General features: G+C 53.7%; 1 pseudogene; it reads left to right on the top strand.

Moving 5' to 3' along the window:
• The first annotated feature begins 5,018 nt into the window (after nt 1–5,018).
• LOC112653531 (keratin, type I cytoskeletal 18-like) lies at nt 5,019–21,148 on the top strand (annotated as a pseudogene).
• The last annotated feature ends 3,018 nt before the right edge of the window (nt 21,149–24,166 follow it).

Raw genomic sequence — 24,166 nt, 5'->3', positions numbered from 1 at the left:
TTGTTTTAAGATTTCGTTTATTTATTCCTGAGAGACATACAGAGAAAGAGAGAGAGAAGCAGAGGGAGAAGCAGGCTCCGTGCAGGGAGCCTGATGCAGGACTCGATCCCGGGTCTCCAGGATCACGCCCTGGGCTGAAGGAGGCACTAAACCACTGAGCCACCTGGGTGTCCTGAGATAACTCTTTGTTTTTAAGTTAAAATGTCAAGTGAGCAGTCAGGTGTCTGGGTCCGGAGCTCAGGGCGCGGCCTGTGCTAGAGATACACATCTGGGAGCCTCCCGCAGGTAGATGGAGCCTAAAGTCCTAGCCTGATGGGATCACCAAGGAAGGTTCCAATCCCAAGCCCAGGGCAGCACTTCTCAAACTTTATAGTAGGTCAGTGGGGTCAGTGGGCCTGGGTGTGGAGATCCTGCATCTCTAACAAACTCCCAGGGGACCCACTTCGAGTAGTGAGGGCCTCGTGGATCCCCCCCAGACAGAAATGGGAGTGACTGGCAGAAAGAGCGAAGTGCCTCTTGACTCCACAAGGGTGATTGTTGAACCAACGTCATTGTTTTCCAAGTCACTGTGAACTCACTATAGTGGCCTTAGAACAGGTGTTACTATTGTTGTTGCTGTTGTTGTATCTGAACTCAAGATGGGGAGTCCAGGCCCCACCTACCGAGCCACCCGGCTGCCCCAGGCCGGGCTTTTTGTGAAGCAACACAGAGTGAAAATTTCTCTTTACACTCGGGGAGGCCTTCGATGCCAAACCGCTGGCTAGTGGGCTGGGCAGGTGCGTGTTACAGGGCCCGTGGCGTGGCCTGTCGAAAAATGCCACGTGTTCGTGCGCAAGGACAGGATGCACAGAAGCCTCCGTTACTGACAACGTGTCAGAAACCCCAGAGCCTCGAAGCACCCAAGAAATTGGTGTACCCAGAGGCTGGAGGAATGTTGCACGAAAAAAAAAAAAATATATATATATATATATTAGTTAAAAAAAAACTAAGTTTAAAAAAAATCTTTGGTTTAAAAAAACGCCAAAACTGCTCATTTTTTTTAAAGATTTTATTTATTTATTTCTGAGAGACACACACACACACAGAGAGAGAGAGGCAGAGACCCAGGCAGAGGGAGAAGCAGGCTCCATGCAGGGAGCCCGACGTGGGACTCGATCCTGGGTCCCCAGGATCACGCCCTGGGCTGAAGGCAGGTGCACAACCGCTGGGCCACCCGGGCTGCCCAAAACCGCTCATTTTTAAGCTTTTCTCATGAGAGCAATTGTGCAAGCCCAGAGACTGAATGGCTGATGACAAGAGCCTCGGTGAGCGGCATCTCTCCGCGGAGACACTTCCCGGGGGGCCTGGCTCTGCGGAGGCCGCTTCTCCCCTCGCCGGGATTTTAGATCTGAATGAACCCAGCCACACTTGGGCTCCTCTGGGGAAGAGGCCTGTGGGTGCCAGGTGAGCCGGGGGGCCCCGACCGCACAGCCCCCAGGCTCTCTCTCACACACACACACACACACACACACACACGACCCTCCTACGCTCCACCATCGCCACCGTGGCCACCCCGCTGCCCTGGATGTGTGTTCACGCCGGGCGCCCCTTGGGAGGGTGCCGCTTAACCCTTCCTGCCCCGAGAGGCGCCCCCCAGCTGGGTGTGAAGAGCAGGGCGCCGGCACCCAAGGGGAGCTGCGCTCAGCGGGCCGCGCTGCGAGGACCGGGCCTACCCGGGGCTGTGCCCGGTGGGGCCCTTTCTAACCGTGTGGCTAAAGCTCAGATCTTTCAAAAGATCGAGGAGGGCACCTGGGGGCTCAGCGGTTGGGTGTCTGCCTTGGGCCCAGGCCGTGACCCCGGGGTCCCGGGATGGAGCCCCGCGTCGGGCTCCCCGCATGGAGCCTGCCCCTCCCTCCCCCTGGGTCTCTACCTCTCTCTCTCTCTGTCTCTGTGTCTCTCATGAATAAATACATAAAACCTTAAAAAAAAAAAAAAAGATCAAAAGCGGCACCTGAAGGCACGCAAAACACTTTATTTTCTGCTCTTAAAGACAAATATTTGCCAACCCACCGTTTCCGAGGTGGAGGGAGGTTAGGGACGCTCAAGGCTCCGTGGCCCCCACCTCCCCCCGGGGCAGCCCCAGAGCGAAGTCCTGTCCCCTCGACTCCCAGCCGACCCCCCACAGTGGTGGCTCCCGCCTCTCTCCTGCGGCGATGACTCCCCACGTCCCCAGAACTGGGGACGCCTGAGGGCCACCCTTCGACATCCTCCCGGGCCCATCCCAGCGCCCCCAGCCCACCGCCCGCTTTGGGTAAAGGGCACCCCCAGTTCTTCGCGGGCCTCCTTGGAAACTCCAAGTCAGTCCTGGTCCTCTGTCCGGCTCACGCCACTCGCCCAGCCCGAAGGCCAGGCAATAGGTCCTGGGAAACACCTGCAAACCGTGACCCCGGTCACCTGCTCCGCCACCGCGGGAGCCAAGCCACCACTGGCCGTCGCAGTGGCCGCCCAACAGCTGCTCCTGCTTCCTCCCGGGCCCTCTTACGGGGATTCCTCCAAAAGGTGTCCTGCTGCTGCTGAAAGCCCCCGACCCCCTTCCCTAAGTCCCCCTCCTGGTCCCCGCCAACGTGCCGTGCGGCCTCTTGGTCCTCATCTTTCGCCCTCACCCTGGGCCCACTGGTTTCCAGACACACCGGCTTCTCTTGTCTTCCCCAGATTTCACCAAACGTGCTCTCACCCCAGGGCCTTTGCATCGACCATTCTCTACGTCTGGAGGAGCATCCAGCATTTTTGCCACAAGCATCCTTGCCATGCACAACTTCGCTGCACAACCAGTGGGCGGCAAGGCAATTTTGCTTTGTTAATAAAAAATGATAACTGGTTGACAATTTGGTTTGATAGTTTGGTTTCATTTCCCCATTTTTATATCATATAGATCTTAGCCCTCATAACGGTCTATACAGCGGCAGAGTTGTGAACCCACATTTCCCACAGAACTTTGGGACGTAGGGCAATATGCCAAGAACAAAACAGTGTAGAGAGCCTTCACGAGGCGATACAAAGCATATGCAGTCTAGTATTCAAGAACTGCTATCTCTCTTAGAGAAGGAAGACATTTTAGCAAAACAATAAAAGCGTAAGGGAAAAGGAGACATCAACAAGCAAAAAAAAAAATGTAATGCTATGAAAAAAACACTTCAAAGACGAGTGCTTAGGTAAACCTCGCAAACTAAAATCCATTGTCATTGCCACGCATCTACACACATTTTTTTAAAAAAGATTCTATTTATCTATTCATGAGAGACACACACACACACAGAGAGAGAGAGAGAGAGAATGGCAGAGACACAGGCAGAGGGAGAAGCAGGCTCCATGCAGGGGGCCCCATGCGGGACTCGATCCCGGGTCTCCAGGATCAGGCCCTGGGCTAAAGATGGAGCCAAACCACTGAGCCACCCAGGGACTCCCCACCAAAAAAAATTTTTTAAGTGGATGGGAATGCGTCCAGGAGGGGGAAGGATGACAGCAAGGACACCTCTGACAGGCTGAGTTAGTGCTGCAGTGTAGCCAGAAGGTCAAGGACAGATGAATAAATCAAAGAGCCAGCGGTGGATGCAGGAGGTGGAGATGCTTCAGGGCTCGGTTCCCGGGGGAGCTTTCTCACCTGCAGGGTAGGAGCCCCCACCCCACCCCCCCACCCCCAAACAGGTGAGTCCCCAGCAGGCCAGGCTCCCCACAGCTCCGTTGGCTCCTCCATCTGCCGAGTCTGAGGGTCTCGGTCCAGGCACATAGGCCGGTGTTGGAGGGTCACGCAGGTGCGCAGGATCTCACGGCCGCCCCACGCAGGTGCCCGCGGCTTAGGGCCCCGGCATCCGGGCGTTCTCACGCCGCCGGGCAAGGACAGAGCAGAAGCAAATAATGAAAAAAAAGAAAGGCCAAACAAAGAAAGTTTCGAAAGCAAATGTTGACCTTAAACAGAAGGCTCCTTTGAACGGCCAGGAGGACAAGTGTAGCCAAACACAGGCCAGGCTGTCGGAGCTCCTGTCCCCGTGGGGGAGCCCCAACAGATTAGCCGTGGGGACTGTTCATTTGTTTCTCGAGATAAGGCAACTACAGGCTGATTAGGGAATGGCATCTGGGCGGGGCTGTGCAAGGCTCCCCCGGGGCCCCTGTGACAGCAGGAGAAAGGCCACGTCAGGGCCTGAGCCCGCAGGCCCAGGCAAAGGAGACTGGGTCCCAGGGGGCTGCTCAGGCTCCTCCTCCCAGGCCTATAGCTGTCCTCCAGGCTGGAAGGATGGCCCGGGCCACCGCACAGGGCCGGAGGACCACACCAGAGCTGCCTGAAGCCGGGGCAGAGCCGAGTGGCGAGGGCTGGGGCCCGGGGCCTCTGGGCACGGCCACCCACAGGTGGACGGAGAGGGACAGGCCACTTGCGCTTCTCGAAGCGGCTCATGTGTTGCAAGGTGAAGGGATGACCCCCCCAGTCCCACACTCAAGGCAGTGGAAGCGTAGGTCCGAGCGAAGACCTGCGGACGTTCAGTGCGGCTGCATTTGTCATGCTCCCCACACTGGAAACAACCCAGGTGCCTATCATCCGGGGAAAGAATAAACAGACGGGTCTGTCCATATGTACCGGGGGGGATGGTGGCCCCAAGAAGTTATATCCACACTCTGATCCCTCAAACCTGTGAATGGGGCCCGTCTTAGGAGAAAGCGTCCTTGCAGATAAAATTAAAGTAAGGCTCTTCATAGATTTTTGGATCCCAACCCTTTATCTGATATGTCGTTTGCAAATACCTTCTCCCATTCCATAGGTTCCTTTTCAGTTTTGTTGCCTGATAAAAGAGCAAGAGCTTTTTTATCCTGATGAAGTCCCAGAAGCTCATTTTTGCTTTTGTTTCCTTTGCCTCCAGCAACGAGCCTAATAAGTAGTTCCTACGCTAGAGCTCAAAAAACAAACAATCCAGTTAAGAAATGGGCAGAAGACACGAATAGACATTTTTTTCCAAAGGCCTGCAGGTGGCCAGGAGACACGTGAAAAGATGCGCAACGTCGCTCGGCAGCGGGCAGCAGGGAAATGCGAATTAAAACCGCGGTGAGATCGCACCGTCAGGATAGCAACATCAAGGGCACAGGAGTCACAGGTGTGGGGGGATGCGGAGGAAGGGGAGCCTCTTGCACTGTTGGTGGGAACGCGAGCTGGCGCAGCCACTCTGGGAAGCAGGGGGGAGGCTCCTCAACAAGTTAGAAAGAGAAATGCCCTGTGACCCCGGGATGGCAGCACTGGGGATTCACCCGAAGGACACAAAGACACAAAGTTGAAGCGGTACGTGCACCGGGTTGGTTATAGCAGCGCCGCGACAACAGCCCATGGGAAGGGCCCCAGTGTCCACTGACTGATGCACATGGACAAAGAGGAGCTGGGGTGGCCCGGGTGGTTCAGCATTTAGCACCGCCTTCTACCAGGGCCTGATCCTGGAGACCCGGGATCAAGTCCCCCTCGGGCTCCCCGCAGGGAGCCTCTTCTCCCTCTGCCTGTGTCTCTGCCTCTCTCTGTGTCTCTCATGAATAAATAAATAAAATCTTTTAAAAAATGAATCTTCAAAGGGGTGCCTGCCTGGGTGGCATAGTCAGTTAAGCCTGCGACTCTTGGTTTCGGTTCAGGTCCTGAACTTGGGTCTGGGGTCCTGGGAGGAGCCCCACCGGCCGACTCTGCTCCCAGGGGGGAGTCTGCTTAAGCTGCTCTCTCCCTCTCCCCCACTCTTTTGCCTGCACGCATGTGTGCTCTCTCTCCCTCTCTCTCTCTCTCTCAAATAAATAAGTAAATCTTGAAAAAAAAAAAGACATATTTGGTCTTTGTCATTTCTGGCAGAGCTTTTAAAACCCTTGGAATTTCCTGTGATAAATGAGGTCGACGTTTCTTTTGTTATGCTAATGAGACGACTTTTCCAAAGTCCCTAAGGCAGGGGGTGGTGGCCAGTGGAGTCCTCTGCGGGGTTGTGAGCCCTCAGGTGGGGCCCACCGCCACCTCCCCCCCACCCCACCCCCTGCCTTGAAGCACCAGGGAGGGGAGGGCCCTGGAGGTTTCAGTTCAATCACCAAAGGCCCATGATTTAAGCAGTGGTGACTGCGTAATGACGACTCCCTAAACACCCCAAAGGAGGGGTTCAGAGAGGGCACGCGCAGTGGGGGGGTGGTAGGGGGCGGGAGGCGGGGGCATGGAGGCTCCACACCCTTTACCCCCCCTTGCCCCATGTGTCTCTCCCGGGTGGCTGTTCCCAAGTTATATCCTGTATAAACAACAAGCTGGTGACCTAGTGAGTAAAACGTTCATCTGAGTCCCATGAGCTGCTCTAGCAAATCAATCAAACCCAAGGAGGGGGGGCGTTGGAACCCCCAATCCATAGCCAGTTGGTGGGTCAGAAGATGAGGGACAGGATCAGAAAAATGTCCCCCTGTGGCCCAGAAGGCTCACCTACAGCCCGCACAGCTCGGAGGAGATCAAGCCCGTCTGGAGCCGGGTTCTCACAGGGTCCCTGACTGCCTGCGGGTCTCACTGATGCTTAATATCGAACTGGGCGATAAATACCACAGAAATTCCTCAAAAGCAGTTTCATTAGTAGAAATTTGAAGAACACCTAACGCTCCCTGTGCGTCCGCTCTGCCTTGAGCAACCGAAGTGGCAGGTGACAAGCTGGACTGGCAATGGACTTCCAAGGTGGGGAGGGGGGCAGGGATGCAGTCTTGTAGGGCTGAGCCCGCCACCTGTGGGATCGGGATGGGATGCTATCTCCAGGTCAGAACCGAGTGAGGTGGTAGGACACGCAGCTGGGGCCCCAGAGTTAGCTGCTGCGGGTGGCGGGGACCCCACAGTGGAATTGGGTGCAGAATCTTGTCATGCCCACGTCCACTTCCTCGAGGCCTCTGGCCGGTGACCTCCACCTGCACGGCCGGTCCCAGGACCCACAGCTCTCACAGATAGTTCCAGGAGGCCACCTCGTCTTCATCTTCCCCCTCTTCGCCTCCCTCTGTCTCTTGCCCGCCCTAGATCCGTCACCTTTTCAGAAAGCCGTAAACCATGGGTTCCCTCAATTCACCAGTCACCAGTCTCAGGCCCTGGCAAAGCCTTGAACTTGAGGAGCAGGGAGCAAACTCCGTAAGCAGGCTCCTGGGAGGGATAGTGAAAGGCAGAAACCCCACTTCAATCTTTTGTTTCCCGGACCTGAGTATTCTCTCTTGGGAAGAGAGTTGCATATTTTTGGTCCATGATTCAGTGCATGTATGACATTCTTTTTAAAGATTTTATTTATGTATTTAGAGAGGAAGAGAGAGAAAGCGTGAGTCGGGGGAGAGGCAGAGGGAGAAGGAGAGAGAGAATCTCAAGTAGACTCTGCGCTGAGTGTGGAGCCCGATGTGGGGCTTGATCCCGTGACCCCGAAGTCGTGACCCAAGTTGAAATCAAGAGTCAGGGGCTCAACCAACTGAGCTACCCGGGCACCTTTCAGTGCATGTATGACATCCTGAAGGACAGCACCCCCACCCCCCACCCCCAGGGTGCTTCTCTGAGCTGGCATCTTAGCTGAACCATTAATAGTTCCTTCTATCATTCTATTAGGCAGCTGCTTCCAGGTGACACTGTACACGCAGAACCCGTGGATCTCAGGGCCATGCGCCCACTGCCAGGCCTCTCCGCCATAAATCGGTTGCTTGAGCCGAAGCCCTACGCGCTGGTGGTGGTGCTGTGGGCAGGGAACGCAAACGCCGATCCGGCCTGGGCATCAGTTCCAGAAAGGACAAATTGCTGCCCCTTCCAGATAAAGGGGATCCGAGGAAATCCATCGGTCACCAATGTCCCCCAGTGTCCCTGGGGCACCTGCATTGTAGACCACTTTCAGTACCAACTGTCTTAGCCTACGTTCCCTCAAAAGCCAGAGCCTGAGATGACAGCTTACAGGCAGATGGCTCATTTTGTGAAAGGAACCCAAGGAGCCGTGGACGGAGGCCGGAATGGTGTGCAGAGGAAGGGGGAGAGCCACGTAGACGCGCCCTGGGAAGGTCATCACTTGGGCGGTTCATCCCACTGGGCACCACCCTGAAAGCCGAGTAGGACGCGACCAGAAATAGAACAGTGCCCTTGCTTGGGGAGCGGGGGAGATAACATTTATCCTTCCCCCATGGTCGAGGGGTCAAGGGGTGCCCTTGTAACAATTCTAATCAAGACTCAGGGCTCACGATTCTAGTTCACCCTTTTGAGCTCCTTACGTGGGGTGAGTGCTTTCTAAATAAAGGACCACCTTGGTCCTCCGTAGGCCCCTTAGAGGAAGGGGAGGCAGGGAAGCCCCGGGGCAGAGACCTAGCCCGGGTGAGGTGCTGTCGGGGGGCTCCTGCCCCAGGTGGCTGTTCCGGCAACAGCCAAGGTCAACCAGGGGCTGAGAGGAGGTGAGGCCCAGGGAGGGGCGGGGAGGCAGGGCTAGAGGAGCCGGGGGCAAGATGGACACAAAATATTACACTGTTAACCTGATTAATCATCCAATGTAACACTCAAATATCTTTCATTTTATTATATTTTATTTGATGTAGTAAAATATTAATGCATAATATGTATGATGTATAATCTAATAAGGTATAAGATTTTACTATATTTGGAAATGATTTATGGTTAGGTTTTCTCACTTGGCTAAGATTTTTGGCTATGCCCAAAGACTGCTAAGACCCTGACCGCGTAAGTGTATTAAACATGTAGCTGAATACTTCAAAAGGCAAAATTATAAGAATCTTTTCAAAACAAATTTTTTTTTTTTTTTTTTTTTTACTGCAGAACCACGTTTATTTAACGTGGGATGTGGGTACCTGACATGAATGTGGGGAAAGGCCTCCAAGAAGACCGAGGACCTAGGGCCTCGGAAGCCTCGCAGTTGTCCCACGGTGGGAGGAGTGGGACTATAAAGTACATTTCTGAACCTGCTCTGATCACAGCTGTCTTGCTGACTCGGGTCCTACGCGTCTCTTCACGCTATCCTTGGCCAAGGCCATCCTCCACCATCCAGACGTCCAGCATCTCTCGTATGGAGTTCTCCACTAGCCTCTCCACGAGTCGGCTTCGCCCACGCAGCAGCCAGGGGACCTCTCTACAATAGAAATGCATCACATCTCTGTCCCCTCAACCCCTTCCCTGTTACTGGATTGTCAGTGCCCTAGTGTGAAGGACAAGATTCCTAACAAATCCTAAAGTCCCACAGGGGTGGGCCCTGCTTGTCTCTCCAGCCTCATCTGTCCGTCGTCCCCCGACTTCGGCACCAGCCACACCGCCTGGGTCAACCGCTCCTCACCACCTTCGCCCTGTCTCTTCCTTCTGCCTTCATGCCTTTCCCCTTGACCCTCATCACCTTGAACTCCTATTTGCTCTACTGGGGTCGGCCCCGATTATCACTTCATCTGGGAGCTGTCCCGGGTCTCTTCCTCACCCTCCACCACCACCCTCATTGGGTGCTCTTGGCTCCCTGACCTTTCAGTAACGAGGATGATTGCTTGGTCTCTCTTTTTCCAAACCCCTAGCACTGAGTGACCAGCACTTGGTAAGGGCTCAGCGGTGTCCCGAAGGGATGGGTAAGGGCGTGGGTGACTGAAGGACGCCGTGGGTCTCCTCTGCCCCGAGGTCCCGCTCACGCTCAAGCACGGGGCTTACTTACAGGAAAGGCACCCACCGGCGGAGCTGCTATGCCGCACCTGGGCGATGCCCGCTGGTGCCAGGGACAGGACTAGCCTCAGGCCATAGGCTTCCCCTGTCCCTCCAGCCCTCAGGACCCAGAGCCCTCGTCCCCACTCTGTGGGCAGCTGCCAGCTTGCATCTGCGGGTCTGCAGCCTGTGGGACCCGGTGGCCCTCACCCACTGCTGGGTGAGTGGCATGAAGACTCCTTTCCCAGGAGAGCGGGGAGACAGGCGATGTCCTCAGAATCGCCCAGAAAGGTTGTTTCCAATGTGCTGCTCGTGGTACAAATTTAAAGGGCATCACATCTAAGGCGGGTGGCGAGGGCCTTTCTTTTTCATCGTGATCATGTATTCATTTCCCCCTAAAAATAAAAAATGTCCTTGCCCGCTAGGAACCTCCAGCCTGGGAGGACAGGGAAGCAGGATAAAGCATCTTCCCAGAAAACAAGGCACTTGTGGTCTGAGGATAAGAAACTCACGCAGGCAAAACCAGTGCTCCGTTTACTTATTATTCCTTCCACCAACAGCGAACACCTATCACGTGTGGGGCCCCGCTTGGCACCAGGGCTCAGAGCCGCAGGACCATCCGCAGGGCGCATAGTGAGGCGCATGGGCTCTGGAGCTGACTGCCTGGGTCCCATTCCTGGTTCTGCTTTTTTTAAAATATATTTTTAAATTTAAAAAAAAAATTTTTTGGGGGGGCTATGTAAACTTGGGCAAGTCTTTTAACCCCTCTGTGGGTTTTCTTTGAGTTGGGACTACTGATGCTACCGATCCACAGGCCCATCACCAGGACTGCGTCACCTCTGAGAAGTGCCTAGGACGGCACCCGGGGGAAGTTGGCCTGCCCCAAGTTGCTGTCCCTGCTGATGGTCAGTCCCCTCTCCCTGTTTCCCACAGCGCCGATCATTTGTAACTCCTCCCCCGCGGCCTCTGCACCTTCTTCTCAAGATTTTCATAAGGGGATCCCCGGGTGGCTCAGCGGTTGGGCACCTGCCTTGGGCTCGGGCCATGACCCCGGGGTCCTGGAATCGAGTCCCCCATCAGGCTCCCTGCAGGGAGCCTGCTTCTCTCTCTGCCTGTGTCTCATCTCTCTGTGTGTCTGTCACGAATAAATAAATAAATAAAATCTTAAAAAAAGAAAAAAGAAAAGAAACAAGGAGAGACAGGACAAAGATATGTGTGCTTTTTATTAAAAGAAATAAAAGGGGATCCCTGGGTGGCACAGCGGTTTGGTGCCTGCCTTTGGCCCAGGGCGGGATCCTGGAGACCCGGGATCGAATCCCACGTCGGGCTCCTGGTGCATGGAGCCTGCTTCTCCCTCTGCCTGTGTCTCTGCCTCTCTCTCTCTGTGTGTGTGACTATCATAAATAAATAAAAATTTAACAAAAAAAAAAAAAAAAGATTTTCGTTAAGTGATCTCCCCTGCCTTCTCTGCGTATTTAGGAATCTGGGTCTGGGGTGGAGCCAATCAAAGCACCAACCTTCATCCCCCGTTTTCTTTTCTGTGTAGCACTTACTGCTTCTGCACTTGTGAGCTTGCCTATTGCCTTTCTCTCGGGCCAGAAGGCGAGGCCTAGAGAGGAGAGGCTGTCTCACTCGCCCCTGTGTTCCCAGGGCCTGCTATGGCTCCATAAATCTTTATTGGATGAGTTTGTAGAACGATGAGCTGTAGGGAGACTGCCCAGGGTCACTGGGTGGGGGTCGAGGTGGGGTGCGGGGACGGTTTGGCAATGCCAGACAGCGAGAGGTTGTGCAAGAGGCCACTCTTAAGTCACGCACACACAGGCACACCTGTCCTCAAGGAGAACCTCAGAGGCCCTAAATCTCTTTTCCAGGAAGCAGAGTATTTCCTGGACCACAGCCTCGTGTGCCCTCCTGCCCCCGGCCCAGAGTGGGCTCGTGGCTCCACATCAGTCTGAAGAATCAGCAACCAGACGTCGGATCTGTCGGTGTCTAAAAGTCAGGGCCCATTCTAGGACCATCAGTTTCTTTTTTTTATTTTTATTTTTATTTTATTTTTTTTAGGACCATCAGTTTCTTAGTGGCCATTCCTGAGCCACCTGAGTCTTGGAAGAATCTTTGAAATGAAGAATGTGTGTGTGAGTGTGTGTGTCCAGGCCTTTTCTTTCTGGGGCAATTTTACTTCTTGGACCAGACCTTCCCCTGATATGCAGCGGGAGGTAGTGTGAAGGGCTCTGCGTTTCTCTGCAAGCACAACCCCCTCCATGAAAGATCAGATATTCAAAAAGTATAGTAAATATTCTCTCCCCCCCCCCCCACTGTGGGGAACAGGGAGGATGGATTTCCTGGCTTATCCTACTGAGCAGACTGCTGTACCTGCCAGCCTTCTGAATCTCTACATTTCTGAGCTGCAGTGTCTTCAGGAGACACATTCAGACCCAACTTGCTTTTTTCCAAACTCACAGACTGTGGAGGAGTGGCCGAAAAGTCCGGCAGAAACAGCACATCCATCATATGAGCCTGTAACGTAGTTTGTTGACTGGAGATTTCGTTGAGCCCTAATTTATAATCTAAGCCTTTAAAACACTTAATCCCAAACAATTTATGTTCATTCTTCTTGAAAATGGAATATCACCGCCAAGTCTTTTTTAATTGACCTTGTTTCCATAACTTTCTGCAAATGTTTTAAGTTTCACCTGGGCCTGGTTGAAATTTAAATGGACTCAGGTGTTAAGTCTCAGCCAGTAGGTGGCAGCAAGTTTGAACTTGGCCTGGAAACCGGATTTTCTCTTTCTTTCTTTCTTTCTTTCTTTCTTTCTTTCTTTCTTTCTTTCTTTCTTTCTTTCTTTCTTTCTTTCTTTCTTTCTTTCTTTCTTTCTTTCTTTCTTTCTTTCTTTTTTCTTTTTTAACTGCAGGAAACTTAGATTTAATGGAATTTGCTCTATAATACACACAGTAAGAAGGCATGATTATAGGTCAACAAGGCCATAAATTTCAAGCCAAGGAAAACCATGTATATTTAATTGTTCAGTGAAAAAACCCAATCAGAAAATATGGATTTTAATTTAACTTCCTTGCACATATCTTGTTTTTTTTTTAATTTTTTTTATTGGAGTTCAATTTGCCAACATCTAGAATAACACCCAGTGCTCATCCCATCAAGTGCCCCCCTCAGTGCCCGTCACCCAGTCACCCCAAACCCTTGCCCACCTCCCTTTCCACTATCCCTTGGTCGTTTCCCAGAGTTAGGTGTCTCTCATGTTCTGTCTCCCTTTCTGATATTTCCCACTCGTTTTTTCTCCTTTCCCCTTTATTCCTTTTCACTATTTTTTATATTCCCCAAATGAATGAGACCATAGAATGTTTGTCCTTCTCCGACTGACTTACTTCACTCAGCATAATCCCCTCCAGGTCCATCCATGTTGAAGCAAATGGTGGGTATTTGTCGTTTCTGATGCCTGAGGAATATCCCACTGTATGCATAGACGACAGCTTCTCTATCCATTCATTTGTTGATGGACACCGAGGCTCCTTCCACAGTTTGGCTATCGTGGCCATTGCTGCTATAAACATCGGGGTGCAGGTGTCCCTGCGTTTCACTGCATCTGTATCTTTGGGGTAAATCCCCAGCAGGGCAATTGCTGGGTCGTAGGGCAGGTCTATTTTTAACTCTTTGAGGAACCTCCACACAGTTTTCCAGAGTGGCTGCCCAGGATCCGGCGCTCCCCCCAGATTTTCTTGTCTGATGTAGCTCAAGGTGAGCCAGGGCACAGTGAAGGCTCAGGCAGACAGCCTGGGTAAAAGCAGGAACCCCATGTGGCCTCCACTTACCATCTCTTTTTCTTTTTTTAAAATTTATTTGTTCATGAGAGACACAGAGAGAGGCAGAGACACAGGCAGAGGGAGAAGCAGGCTCCCTGCGGGGATTCTGGTGCGGGACTCGATCCCAGGACCCCGGGGTCACTCCTGAGCCCAAGGCAGACGCTCAACCACTGAGCCACCCAGGCGCCCCCCCCCTGCCCCCAGTCATCATCTTGATGAGCATCTTTTCAAGTCCACTCACGTCTCTGTATTCGAGGGCATTTATCAAGCAATATAAACGAATGTCCACTTCGTGCCGGGGAGGGTGCTGGTGGCAGAGAGAGCAGGTCCCTGCCTCGCTGAAGGTATGTCTCAGCGTGATTACTCAGCCCATCACCCCCGTGCGGACGGTCCCTAACTGATTTTTAAAAGCAGATGTAGGGATCCCTGGATGGCGCAGCGGTTTGGCGTCTGCTTTTGGCCCAGGGCGCGATCCTGGAGACCCGGGATCGAGTCCCATGTCGGGCTCCCGGTGCATGGAGCCTGCTTCTCCCTCTGCCTGTGTCTCTGCCTGTCTCTCTCTCTCTCTCTCTCTCTCTCTCTCTGTGACTATCATAAATAAATAAAAATTAAAAAAAAAAAGCAGATGTATTGAGGTGCCAAGCGAAGGTGGTACGGGGTGGTGGGCAAGGCATTCTCGTCTCAGAGCGCCTGGCAGATCCAAATGAATAGTCACCAAGGATGAAAAGCAGGTTCCTGCGCCTCACTAGGGTGAGTTCTGCACCAATGAGGAGAAGAAAATTTAGTTTCTGGAAGTTTCGATCGTGTCTTAGAAATGAACACATTTTTATGACACCCTGGGCTCCGAGTTGGTTAATGAGCAGTGAGTGTGGATGTGCCTGGAAAACGTTTGATGGGGTGGTAGGAACTTGTCCCGGCTTAGACGTCACCTTTAGGGTTTATGTAGCTTGGGATTTAGAAGTGAGGCTGCCTTCCCGTCAGGCAGCTTCCTGTTCCCTTGTGTTTCCTCAGGCAGGAGGGGAGCTCGGTGTCCCCCTCGGTGACATCGGGGGCTGAGCCAGCCCGGGTCGTGCTCCCACTGTGTGCGATGCTACTGGACCATCCCAAGCCCAGCTGATGGCCCAGCATGGACGGCTAATGGGGTGGTTGTCAGGTTGCCAGGGGCTCGTTAGGAGCAGCAGGGCCTGAGCCATGGCAGTGGGAGCAGGCGGGTGGGCGTGCGGAGGGCCAGGCAGCAAGCGCAGGGTTGGGGGCTGGGGTCCCTGTGTTCAGAGCAGTACTGGGAGGTGGGATCTCGGACTGGAGCCAGCTCAGCTATCCCAACGTTTTCTTTGATAATAAGAATCACACAAGATGAGGGGGTGGGCTGTGCTCATTAAATATACAGATAACTGGGTCTCTCCTCCAGAGACTCAGATGCAGTGGGTCTGAGGTGTGAGTTCCTTTATCTCTCACAGTCTCCCAGAGGACACGGATGGGCAGGTCCTTGGACCACACTTGGGGTCACAAGGACTTAAAGTCCCTTTATTCTTTTTTTTTTTTTTAATTTCATTTATTCATGAGAGATACACAGAGAGAGAGAGAGAGAGAGAGGCAGAGACACAGGCAGAGGGAGAAGCAGGCTCCATGCAGGGAGCCCGATGTGGGACTCGATCCCGGGTCTACAGGGTCACACCCTGGGCCAAAGACAGATGCTCAACCACTGAGCCACCCAGGGGCCCCTTAAGGCCCTTTCAACTGGAAATTCTACAATGGGTTCATGTCCCTAGAACAACCGTGCTGTGTGTGTTGTAGGGAAAACAACTCAGACACCGCCATTTCCGTAAGCCTGTCCTACGGCAGTCTTGTGCTTGACTCTACATAATCTATCTCATTTAATTCTCTTGACACCCAACCTTGGGACTGTCTTATAGCTCCCACTGTTTGGAAAAATCAAAGTGAGGATCAGAGAGGTTAAGTAACCAAGGTCCAACAGTTAACAGGTGAAGGACTTGAGATTCAAAGTAACATCAGACTGGTCCAATGTTCATAAATGTTTTTAAAAAAGATTTTATGTATTTATTTGAGAGAGAGCACAAGCAGGGGGAGCAGCAGGCCAAGGGACAGGGAGAAGCAAGCTCCCCACTGAGCAGGGACCCCAGGACTTGAGCTCAACCCCAGGACCCTGAGATCATGACCTGAGCCAAAAGCAGATGCTTAACCGACTGAGCCACCCAGGCGTCCCACTCATTCATTTTTTAAAAAAGATGCAAATGAGTGGGAAATATCAGAAAGGGAGACAGAACATGAGAGACTCCTAACTCTGGGAAACGAACTAGGGGTGGTGGAAGGGGAGGTGGGCGGGGGGTGGGGGTAAATGGGTGATGGGCACTGAGGGGGGCACTTGGTGGGATGAGCACTGGGTGTTATGCTATATGTTGGCAAATTGAACACCAAAAAAAAATAAATTTTTATTAAAAAAAGATGCAATTACTTATTTAAGGGGGGAGGCACAGAGAGAGAGAGAGAGAGAGTATCCAAGCGGCCTCCCCGCTGAACGCAGAGCCCGGACACTTAACCTCCTGAGCCACCCGGGTGCCCTCCAGTTAAATGAATTCATTAATCTAAAAAGAATTACTAAATCTGTCTATGAGCTCGGCCCCGTATGAAGCATCGGGACATAAGATGAGGAAAACAGACGAGGCACAGGTGCTCGCGGAGCTTAGAGGTTAGCAGGACAAATGACGTTGAAATGGAGAATGACCCCAAGAGTGAACACGGATCCCCGAACTGCCACTTGTCACTGTGCCCATTGCTGCTACCTTGATCTATGTCTCCGTCATCTCTTGCCTATGGGACTGCAGTGGCCCCACTCTTCCCCGGATCTTCATGTGGGCCCCCCTCCTATTACTTCGGGTTCAGCTCTGACGTCACCTGCTCCATGAGGTAGCATGTTGGTGTAGCAGGTAAATGTGAGAACCGTGGCGCCAAGGCCTGGGCCTGCAACCCAGCTCCTGTACTTCCCAGCCCTGTGATTCAGGGCAGGTTACTTCACCTCTTGGGCAGGAGTAGTACCTCCCCCAGAGTTGCTGTGAGGCTCAAACCAGCAAATATGCGTGAAGTTCTTACAGTAGTGTTGTCACAGGGCAAGCAGCCTGGACGCTTCAGCTTCTGTTCGTTCCTGGCCACCTGACCCAGGTGTAGCGCATCCCCTCTTGGCCACAGGTACCATATTGTCCTCTTTTGTTTCCTTCATAGTCCATATTGCCAAACCACTCTTCTGTGTTCGTGTGTGTCTGCACCTCCAGGACCCAACCAGGGAGCCTGAGCATTGTCCTGGAGCGGGGCTCGGGGGCTCGGCACGGCGGAGGTTCTCAATAACTCTTCGCTAAAGGAGGGAAAGACCGAACAGAGAGTCATGGCTCCCATGGGTGTTCTCTAGCCCAGGCCAGGCAGTCAGGATCGGCCCCCTTCTACGGATCCTGACTTTGACCCGACTATGTACTTTATCTGCAGCATGAAAGCTACAGCCTTTGCCATGAAGAGCAGATGATGGCAAGAAATAGACAGGCCTTGCCGGCCTCCCTTGACCTCTTCCTTGAGTAGCTTGAGACTTCCTGGAAAAGCTTTAAGGGCTCTCAGCCCAGAAGTCAAAACTTGAAGAACACGTAGTTATCAATGGTTAGGGCCGGCAGTCTGTCTTGGATCATGTTGGTCCGTGTCATCCCCTTGACATTATATTTAAACATGAATTTTTCTATTTAATAAACAAAAGGGCCCTGAGAGATTCTCTGGAGCCTCGCGCTAACATTAATCATCTTCCCGAGCACATGCTGCCATTTGGGCTGGGGATCTGGCCAAACTTTCCGGGAGAGCTCGGGAAAGGGAGAAGTCCTCATGCACCGGCTAGAATTGCAAACTCATGCTTCAGCTTCTTCGGAGCCAATGATGGAATGAAACAGAAGCATAGCTTTGGCCAAGTCCTTCTTTCAGTATTTTAAGCCTTCCCCCCTAAAATCAGCTGTGTGTCAGGGTCAGCCCCACCTAGGCTGCTAGGACTGTGAAATCAGGAGACCTAAAAATAAAAAATATGTCCCCAGTTTTAGGTGCCTTCGTCATCTGCTAGCTGGTTCCTGCAATCCTAACAGCGAAGGCTGTCTTTCCACGAAGAGACATTTGAGAAGCGAAAAGTCTGTAATTTTCATTTATTCTGAGAGGTGAGATGTTGGCCTCAGACCTTTTAAGCTGAAAGATTTTTTTTTTTTAAGATTTATTTATTTGACAGAGAGAGAGAACAAGCAGGGGGAGCAGTAGGCAGAGGGAGAGGGAGAGGCAGACTCCCCGCCGAGCAGGGAGCCCAACACGGGGCTCGATCATGACCTGGGATCACGACCTGAGCCGAAGGCAGGTGCTTAACCCACGGAGCCATGCAGGTGGCCCAAGGCTGAAAGATTTTGACAGAGAGAAGACAGGAGAAAGGATGGGAGGTGCACAGAGCGGGGAGGTAGGCAACAGGAAAGGGCGCTGAGTCAGTCAGCTATGGCCACGGTAATGCTGTGTAACAAATCATTCAAAGCTCAGTGACATATGTCAAGCATTTATTTCTTGCTCAAGCGTCTGTTGCTCAGCCGGGGTCCAGCACCACCACCCTCCTCGATAAAAAATCAGCCATTGTCCAGGATCCCAAAATTTCTCAAAATTCCCCCTGTAAAAACGAAGGATGGGCAGCCCAGGTGGCTCAGTGGTTTAGCGCCGCCTTCAGCCCAGGGCGTGATCCTGGAGACCTGGGATCAAGTCCCCTGTTGGGCTCCCTACATGGAGCCTGCTTCTCCCTCTGCCTGTGTCTCTGCCTCTCTCTCTCTCTCTCTGTCATGAATAAATAAATAAAATCTAAAAAAAAAAAAAAAAAAAAAGAGGGGTAAGAGGGCCAGGAACTGGGGTTTCCAACTCACTTTAACGAGATTATCTTTCCCACAAGAAATTCAATAAAAAAGAGTATTTTCATAGTTAATAAGTGTAATTTGTTATTGCCAAGGAAAAAATAAGAAATTGACAGATTGGAACTGACAATAATAGGCCCAAACACATTGTCCCATGTGCCCTGAGTGCACCTGTGCAGAGCCCCCCACCTTTGGCCTTGGTCTTGCATTGCGCAAGCAGCTCGGCACCAGGGGCTGCAGGACACAGTGGCAGCGTTTTTCTTCCTCCGGTGACACTGGTTCTCCAGCCCCGTCGGTGGGGCCAGCATGCCAGCCGCCCATCCCAGCCCCTCGTGAATCAGCAGGACCCAGTTCACACTATGGAAGCTCACCCGGTGGGAGAGACAGGGAGGCATGAAAACCCGCCCTGCCCCCAACACCTGGCAGGGGCCACTTGGGGGCGGGTGAAGTCCCAGATGTCTACTAACAAGTCACTAGGGTGTGATGGAGCTTCAGAAAGAAGAAATAGCAACATTGACTTTGCGGTTTTATGAGTGATGAAAACCTGGCGAGCCCACCTGTTTAAAGTATCAGGGGGCAGGGTGGGGAAAATGATGTAACTACCCCATGGCATCCATTTCCATCTGGGCTTTTGTTCAAACAGTTTGGGGGCTGGTGGTATCATTGGCACCTGTCTGGGTGGACCCTGTGCAGGGCACACTGGAGCATGCAGACGCTCCTGGGCCTGCCCTGCGGGTGCTTCGGATCTAAGGGGGGGGGGGACAGGAACAGCAAGCAGGAAGGTTTGCAAATGTGAAGCAATGCTGCACAAAACTGTTCCTGTGAGGGGTCAGATGGTGCAGGTGGGGGTGGAGTGGAGGGGTCAGATGGAGGTGGGTCAGGTGGTGGGGGTCAGATGGTGGAGGTCAGATGGTGGGGGTCAGATGGTGGGAGTCAGATTGTGGAGGTCAGATGGTGGGGGTCAGATGGAGATGGGTCAGGTGGTGGGGAGTCAGATTGTAGAGGGTCAGATAGTGGGAGTCAGATGGCAAGGGGTCAGATGGTAGAGGTCAGACGGTCGGGATCACATGGTGGGGGTCAGATGGAGATGGGTCAGATGGTGAGGAGTCAGATGGTGGAGGCTGGCTGGTGGGGATCAGATGGCAGGGAGTCAGATGGTGGGGGTCAGAGCTTGCTAGAAGACCAGGGCACCTGCTCAGTCCCTATAAGGGGCTCAGTTTTCTATTAGGGACTTTTTCAGATGGGCCCCTGTCCTGCACCTCACTCACCTGTCCCTCCTCTGAAGGGGCCAGTGCATGCGTGTGTCTCAGCTGGGACTTCCTGCTCTGCCCTCATGAGTGGATGTGGCTCTGGGCAGGTTTCTCAACCTCTGTCAACCATAAAATGAGGTTAAGAATACCCCCCTTGGTTCCTGGCCCAAGCCTGAGTCCTGGCCTCCCGTGTCACCCTCTTACTCTCTGAACAGGGTGAGCTTCACCACCCGCTCCACCTTCTCTTTCAACTATCGGTCCCTGGGCTCCATGCAGTCACCCAGCCACTGGGTCCAGCCGATCAGCAGCAGTGCAGCTAGCGTCTATGCAGGCGCAGGGGGCTCGGGCTCCTGGATCTCTGTATCTGGCTCCAGCAGCTTCCAGGGCAGCTGGGGGTCCAGGGACCAGGCCACAGTGATGGCTGGGGGTCTGGCGGGCATAGGGGGCATCCAGGGCGAGAAGGAGACCAGGCAAGACCTGAATGACCACATGGCCTCCTACCAGGAAAGGGTGAGGAGACTGGAGGCTGATAATCAGAGGCTGGAGATGAAAATCTGGGAACACTTGGAGAGGGAGGGACCCCAGGTCAGAGACTGAGGGCATAACCTCAAGACCATCAAGGACCTGAGGGCTCAGATTTTTGCAAGTGCTGTGGGCAACGCCCGCATCGTTCTGCAGATTGACAATGCCCGGCTTGCTGTTGACGACTTCCGAGTCAAGTATGAGACGGAGCTGGCCATGTGCCAGTCTGTGGAGAGTGACATCCATGGGCTCCGCAAAGTCCTTGATGACACCAATGTCACTCGGCTGCAGCTAGAGACAGAGATCGAGGCTCTCAAGGAGGAGCTGCTCTTCATGAAGAAGAACCATGAGGAGGAAGTAAAGGGCCCACAAAACCAAATTGCCAACTCTGGGTTGATGGTGGGGTTGGATGCCCCCAAATCTCAGGGCCTCCGCAAGATCATGGCAGATATCCGGGCCCAGATGACGAGCTGGCTCAGAAGAACTGGGAGGAGCTGGACAAGTACTGGTCCCAGCAGATGGAGGAGAGTCACCACACAGGCCGCTGAGATCGGAGAAGCTGAGGTGACCCTCACGGAGCTGAGACGTACCGCCCAGTCCTTGGAGATCAACCTGGACTCCATGAGAAACCTGAACAGCCTGTTTGGGGAACAGCCTGAGGGAGGTTGAGACTACGTGCACCACTACGTGATGCAGATGGAGCCACTCAGTGGGGTCCTGCTGCACCTGGAGTTCAAGCTGTCCCAGACCCGGGCAGAGGGGAGCCCCAGGCCCAGGAGTAGGAGGCCCTGCTGAATGTCAAGGTCAAGCTGGAGGCTGAGCCTGCCACCTATCGTCACCTGTTGGAAGACAGGGAGGACTTCAGTCTTACTGACGCCCTGGACAACAGCAACTCCTTGCAGGCCATCCAGAAGACCACCACCCGCAAGGCCGTGGATGGCAAGGTGGTGTCTGAGACCAATGACACCAAAATTCTGAGGCACTGAGACAGCAAAACAGGGTACCCTTTGAGGAGCAGGAGGCCAATAAAAGGTTCAAAGGTCAACAAAAAAAAGAATATCCCTTTGGGGGCCTCTGGGTGACTCAGTGGTTGAGCCTCTGCCTTTGGCTCAGGTGATGCTCCCTGGTCCTGGGATCGAGTCCAGCATTGGGCTCCCTGCATGGAGCCTGCTTCTCCCTCTGCCTGTATCTCTGCCTCTCTCTGTGTGTCGCTCATGAATAAATAAATAAATAAATAAAATCTTAAAAAAATACCCACCTCAAGGGGCGCCTGGGTGGCTCAGTCAGTTAAGCATCTGACTCTTGGTTTTGGCTCAGGTCATGAGCTCAGGGTTGTGGAATCGAGCCCTGTGACGGGCTCAACGCTCCATGGAGTCTGCTTGGGGTTCTCTCTCCCTCTCCCTTTGCCTCACGCCCCTGCACTGGGCTCACGTGTTCTCTCTCTCAAATAAAAAAAAAAAAAAAGATTTTATTTACTTGACAGAGAGAGAGAGAAGAGAGCGTGGATAAGCAGGGGGAACAGCAGAGGGAGAGGGAGAAGCAGGCTTCCCATTGAGCAGGGAGCCTGATGTGGGGCTCAAACCCAGGACCCCGGGATCATGACCTGAGCTGAAGGCAGACGATTCATTGACTGAACCATCCAGGTGCCCCATTAAAAAAAAAAAAAAAAAAAAAAAGACTCGACCTCAAAGAGCTGTGAAGACAGGAAAGAGACACACACATTGAAACCGCTTTCTGACATGAGCTGAGCAACCAGAGGATCGTGCATTTGATGGAAACAGCACGGGAGATGAGCACATACTTCACGGGCACAGTGGTTTGTGCCCATCTCACAGAGGGCTGGAGAACTAGGCCTGAAGCCACTGCTCTGTGTTGAACGGTACACCCCCTTCCTCAAAGTCATATGTTTTGTTTTGTGTTGTTTTGTTTTTAAAAGATTTTATTTATTTATTCATGAGAGACACAGAGAGAGAGAAGCAGAGACACAGGCAGAGGGAGGAGCAGGCTCCCTGCTGGGAGGCTGATACAGGACTCGATTCCAGGACCCCGGGATGACGCCCTGGGCCGAAGGCAGATGCTCAACCAATGAGCCAGCCAGGCGTCCCTCAAATTCACATGTTGAAGGCCTAACCCCCAGGACCTCAGGACGTGACCTTACTCGGAGATGGGGTCATCGCAGACGCCCTCAGCTAGGATGAGGTCACTGGGGTGGGCCCCAACCCACCACGGCTGGCATCTTTACAGGAACGGGAGATCGGGGCACGGGGGCGTGAGCACCAGGGAGCACTGCGTGAGCACAAAGGGAGAGACGGGGGGACGCATCTACCGGCCGAGGAGCGTCAAAGGCGGCCAGCCGGCCACTGGTATCGGGGAGAGGCTAGAGCAGAGTGCCCCTCGGCCCCAAAAGGGAACCAGCCCCACCAACACCTTGATCTTGGACTTCCAGCCTCTGAATGCTAAGAAAAATTTTCTTTTTTTTTATTTTATTTATTTATTCATGAGAGACACAGAGAGAGGCAGAGACACAGGCAGAGGGAGAACCAGGCTTCCTGCGGGGAGCCCGATGCGGGGTCTGGGGTACTCTCCAGAACCTGTGCATGTCCCATGATGCCGCCAGACCGAGGCCACCCCGAGGGGCCTGGCCAGAGGGAGACGGGAGGGGGTGGTGGTGGGGGGGGCACCATGCAGGCAGGAGCCTCGGGGACAAGGCCAGCGGCTGGTGTCCTACAGGCCAAGGGGCCAAGAGCCGTGGGTGGCGGGGGGGCTCAGAGACTGGAGACGTGACTTCTCCCCCGCACCCCCGAGTTTCCAGAAGTGGAATACAGGCCCCTTGCCTGGTGTTGGCGCCCTGAGGCCCATGTGGGGCGCCGACCCTCCCACTGGAGTGTCCTGTGGTGTCCCCGGGGCCCCCCTGCCCCCTCCCGGGGGTCCAGCACCTGCTATGCACCTGTGCCCGCCTCTGCCCTGGGTGCACGGTGCCACAGCCTGGCCGACCTCTCTGCCCCCACCCCCACCCCCCCGCAGCACCTGCCCGGCGACAGTCCTGGGCCCGGCGATCCGCGGGACACGCTTCCCCTGCCCCGCTGTTCCCTGCGAGTCGGAAATGCTAACTCCAGTGGCCTCTCGTGTTTTCTCGGGCAAGCGTACACCTGGAAGGGCCCAGGAAACACCTGCTGGGGTGGGGCTCGGGGGAGTTCCTCCGCTGGGCTGAACACCCGTCGCTGGCCCATCTCCGTTTATGGGACAGCACCCCCCCCCCCCCCCCCCCCCCCCGCGGCTGGTTCCTTCTCGCAGCTGCAGCTCTGTGCTCCGCGCGGAGGAAACCGGAGCAGCGGAGGGAGGCGGGGTCTGGGAGCAGGTGGAAGGACCCGGCCCAGGCTCTCCGGGCTTCTGGGAGGGCTCTGGGGAGCTTCATCTCCTCTGCCCTGGGCCAGAGGGAGGAGGGCGGCCCTCGGGGCGCTGCACCCACCGTCCTGGAGGCTGAAAGTCCAAGGTTAAGGTGCAGCAGCATCGGGTCCCCCCCCAGGCCTCTCCATGGCTTGCACCTGGCCACTGCCTGTGCTGATGCACCTGGCGCCTCGTCTCCTCCTCCTCCTCCTCCTCTTCTTTCTTCTTCTTCTTCTTCTTCTTCTTCTTCTTCTTCTTCTTCTTCTTCTTCTTCTTCTTCTTCTTCTTCTTCTTCTTCTTCTTCTTCTTCTTCTTCTTCTTCTCCTCCTCCTCCTTCTCCTCTCCTCCTCCTCCTCCTCCCTTCTTCTTCTTCTCTTCTTCTTTACCTCTTCCTTCTTCTCCTCCTCCTCCTCCTCCTCCTCCTCCTCCTCCTCCTCCTCCTCCTCCTCCTCCTCCTCCTCCTCCTCCTCCTCCTTCTTCTTCTTCTTCTTCTTCTTCTTCTTCTTCTTCTTCTTCTTCTTCTTTTTAAAAAGATTTTATGCCTTCGGCCCAGGGTGCGATCCTGGAGTCCCAGGATCAAGTCCCGCGTTGGGCTCCCGGCATGGAGCCTGCTTCTC

This window comes from Canis lupus, chromosome 3 (assembly GCF_003254725.2).
Source record: "Canis lupus dingo isolate Sandy chromosome 3, ASM325472v2, whole genome shotgun sequence".
Taxonomy (NCBI): Eukaryota; Metazoa; Chordata; class Mammalia; order Carnivora; family Canidae; genus Canis; species Canis lupus.
This window is presented reverse-complemented; position numbering and strand designations above follow the sequence as displayed.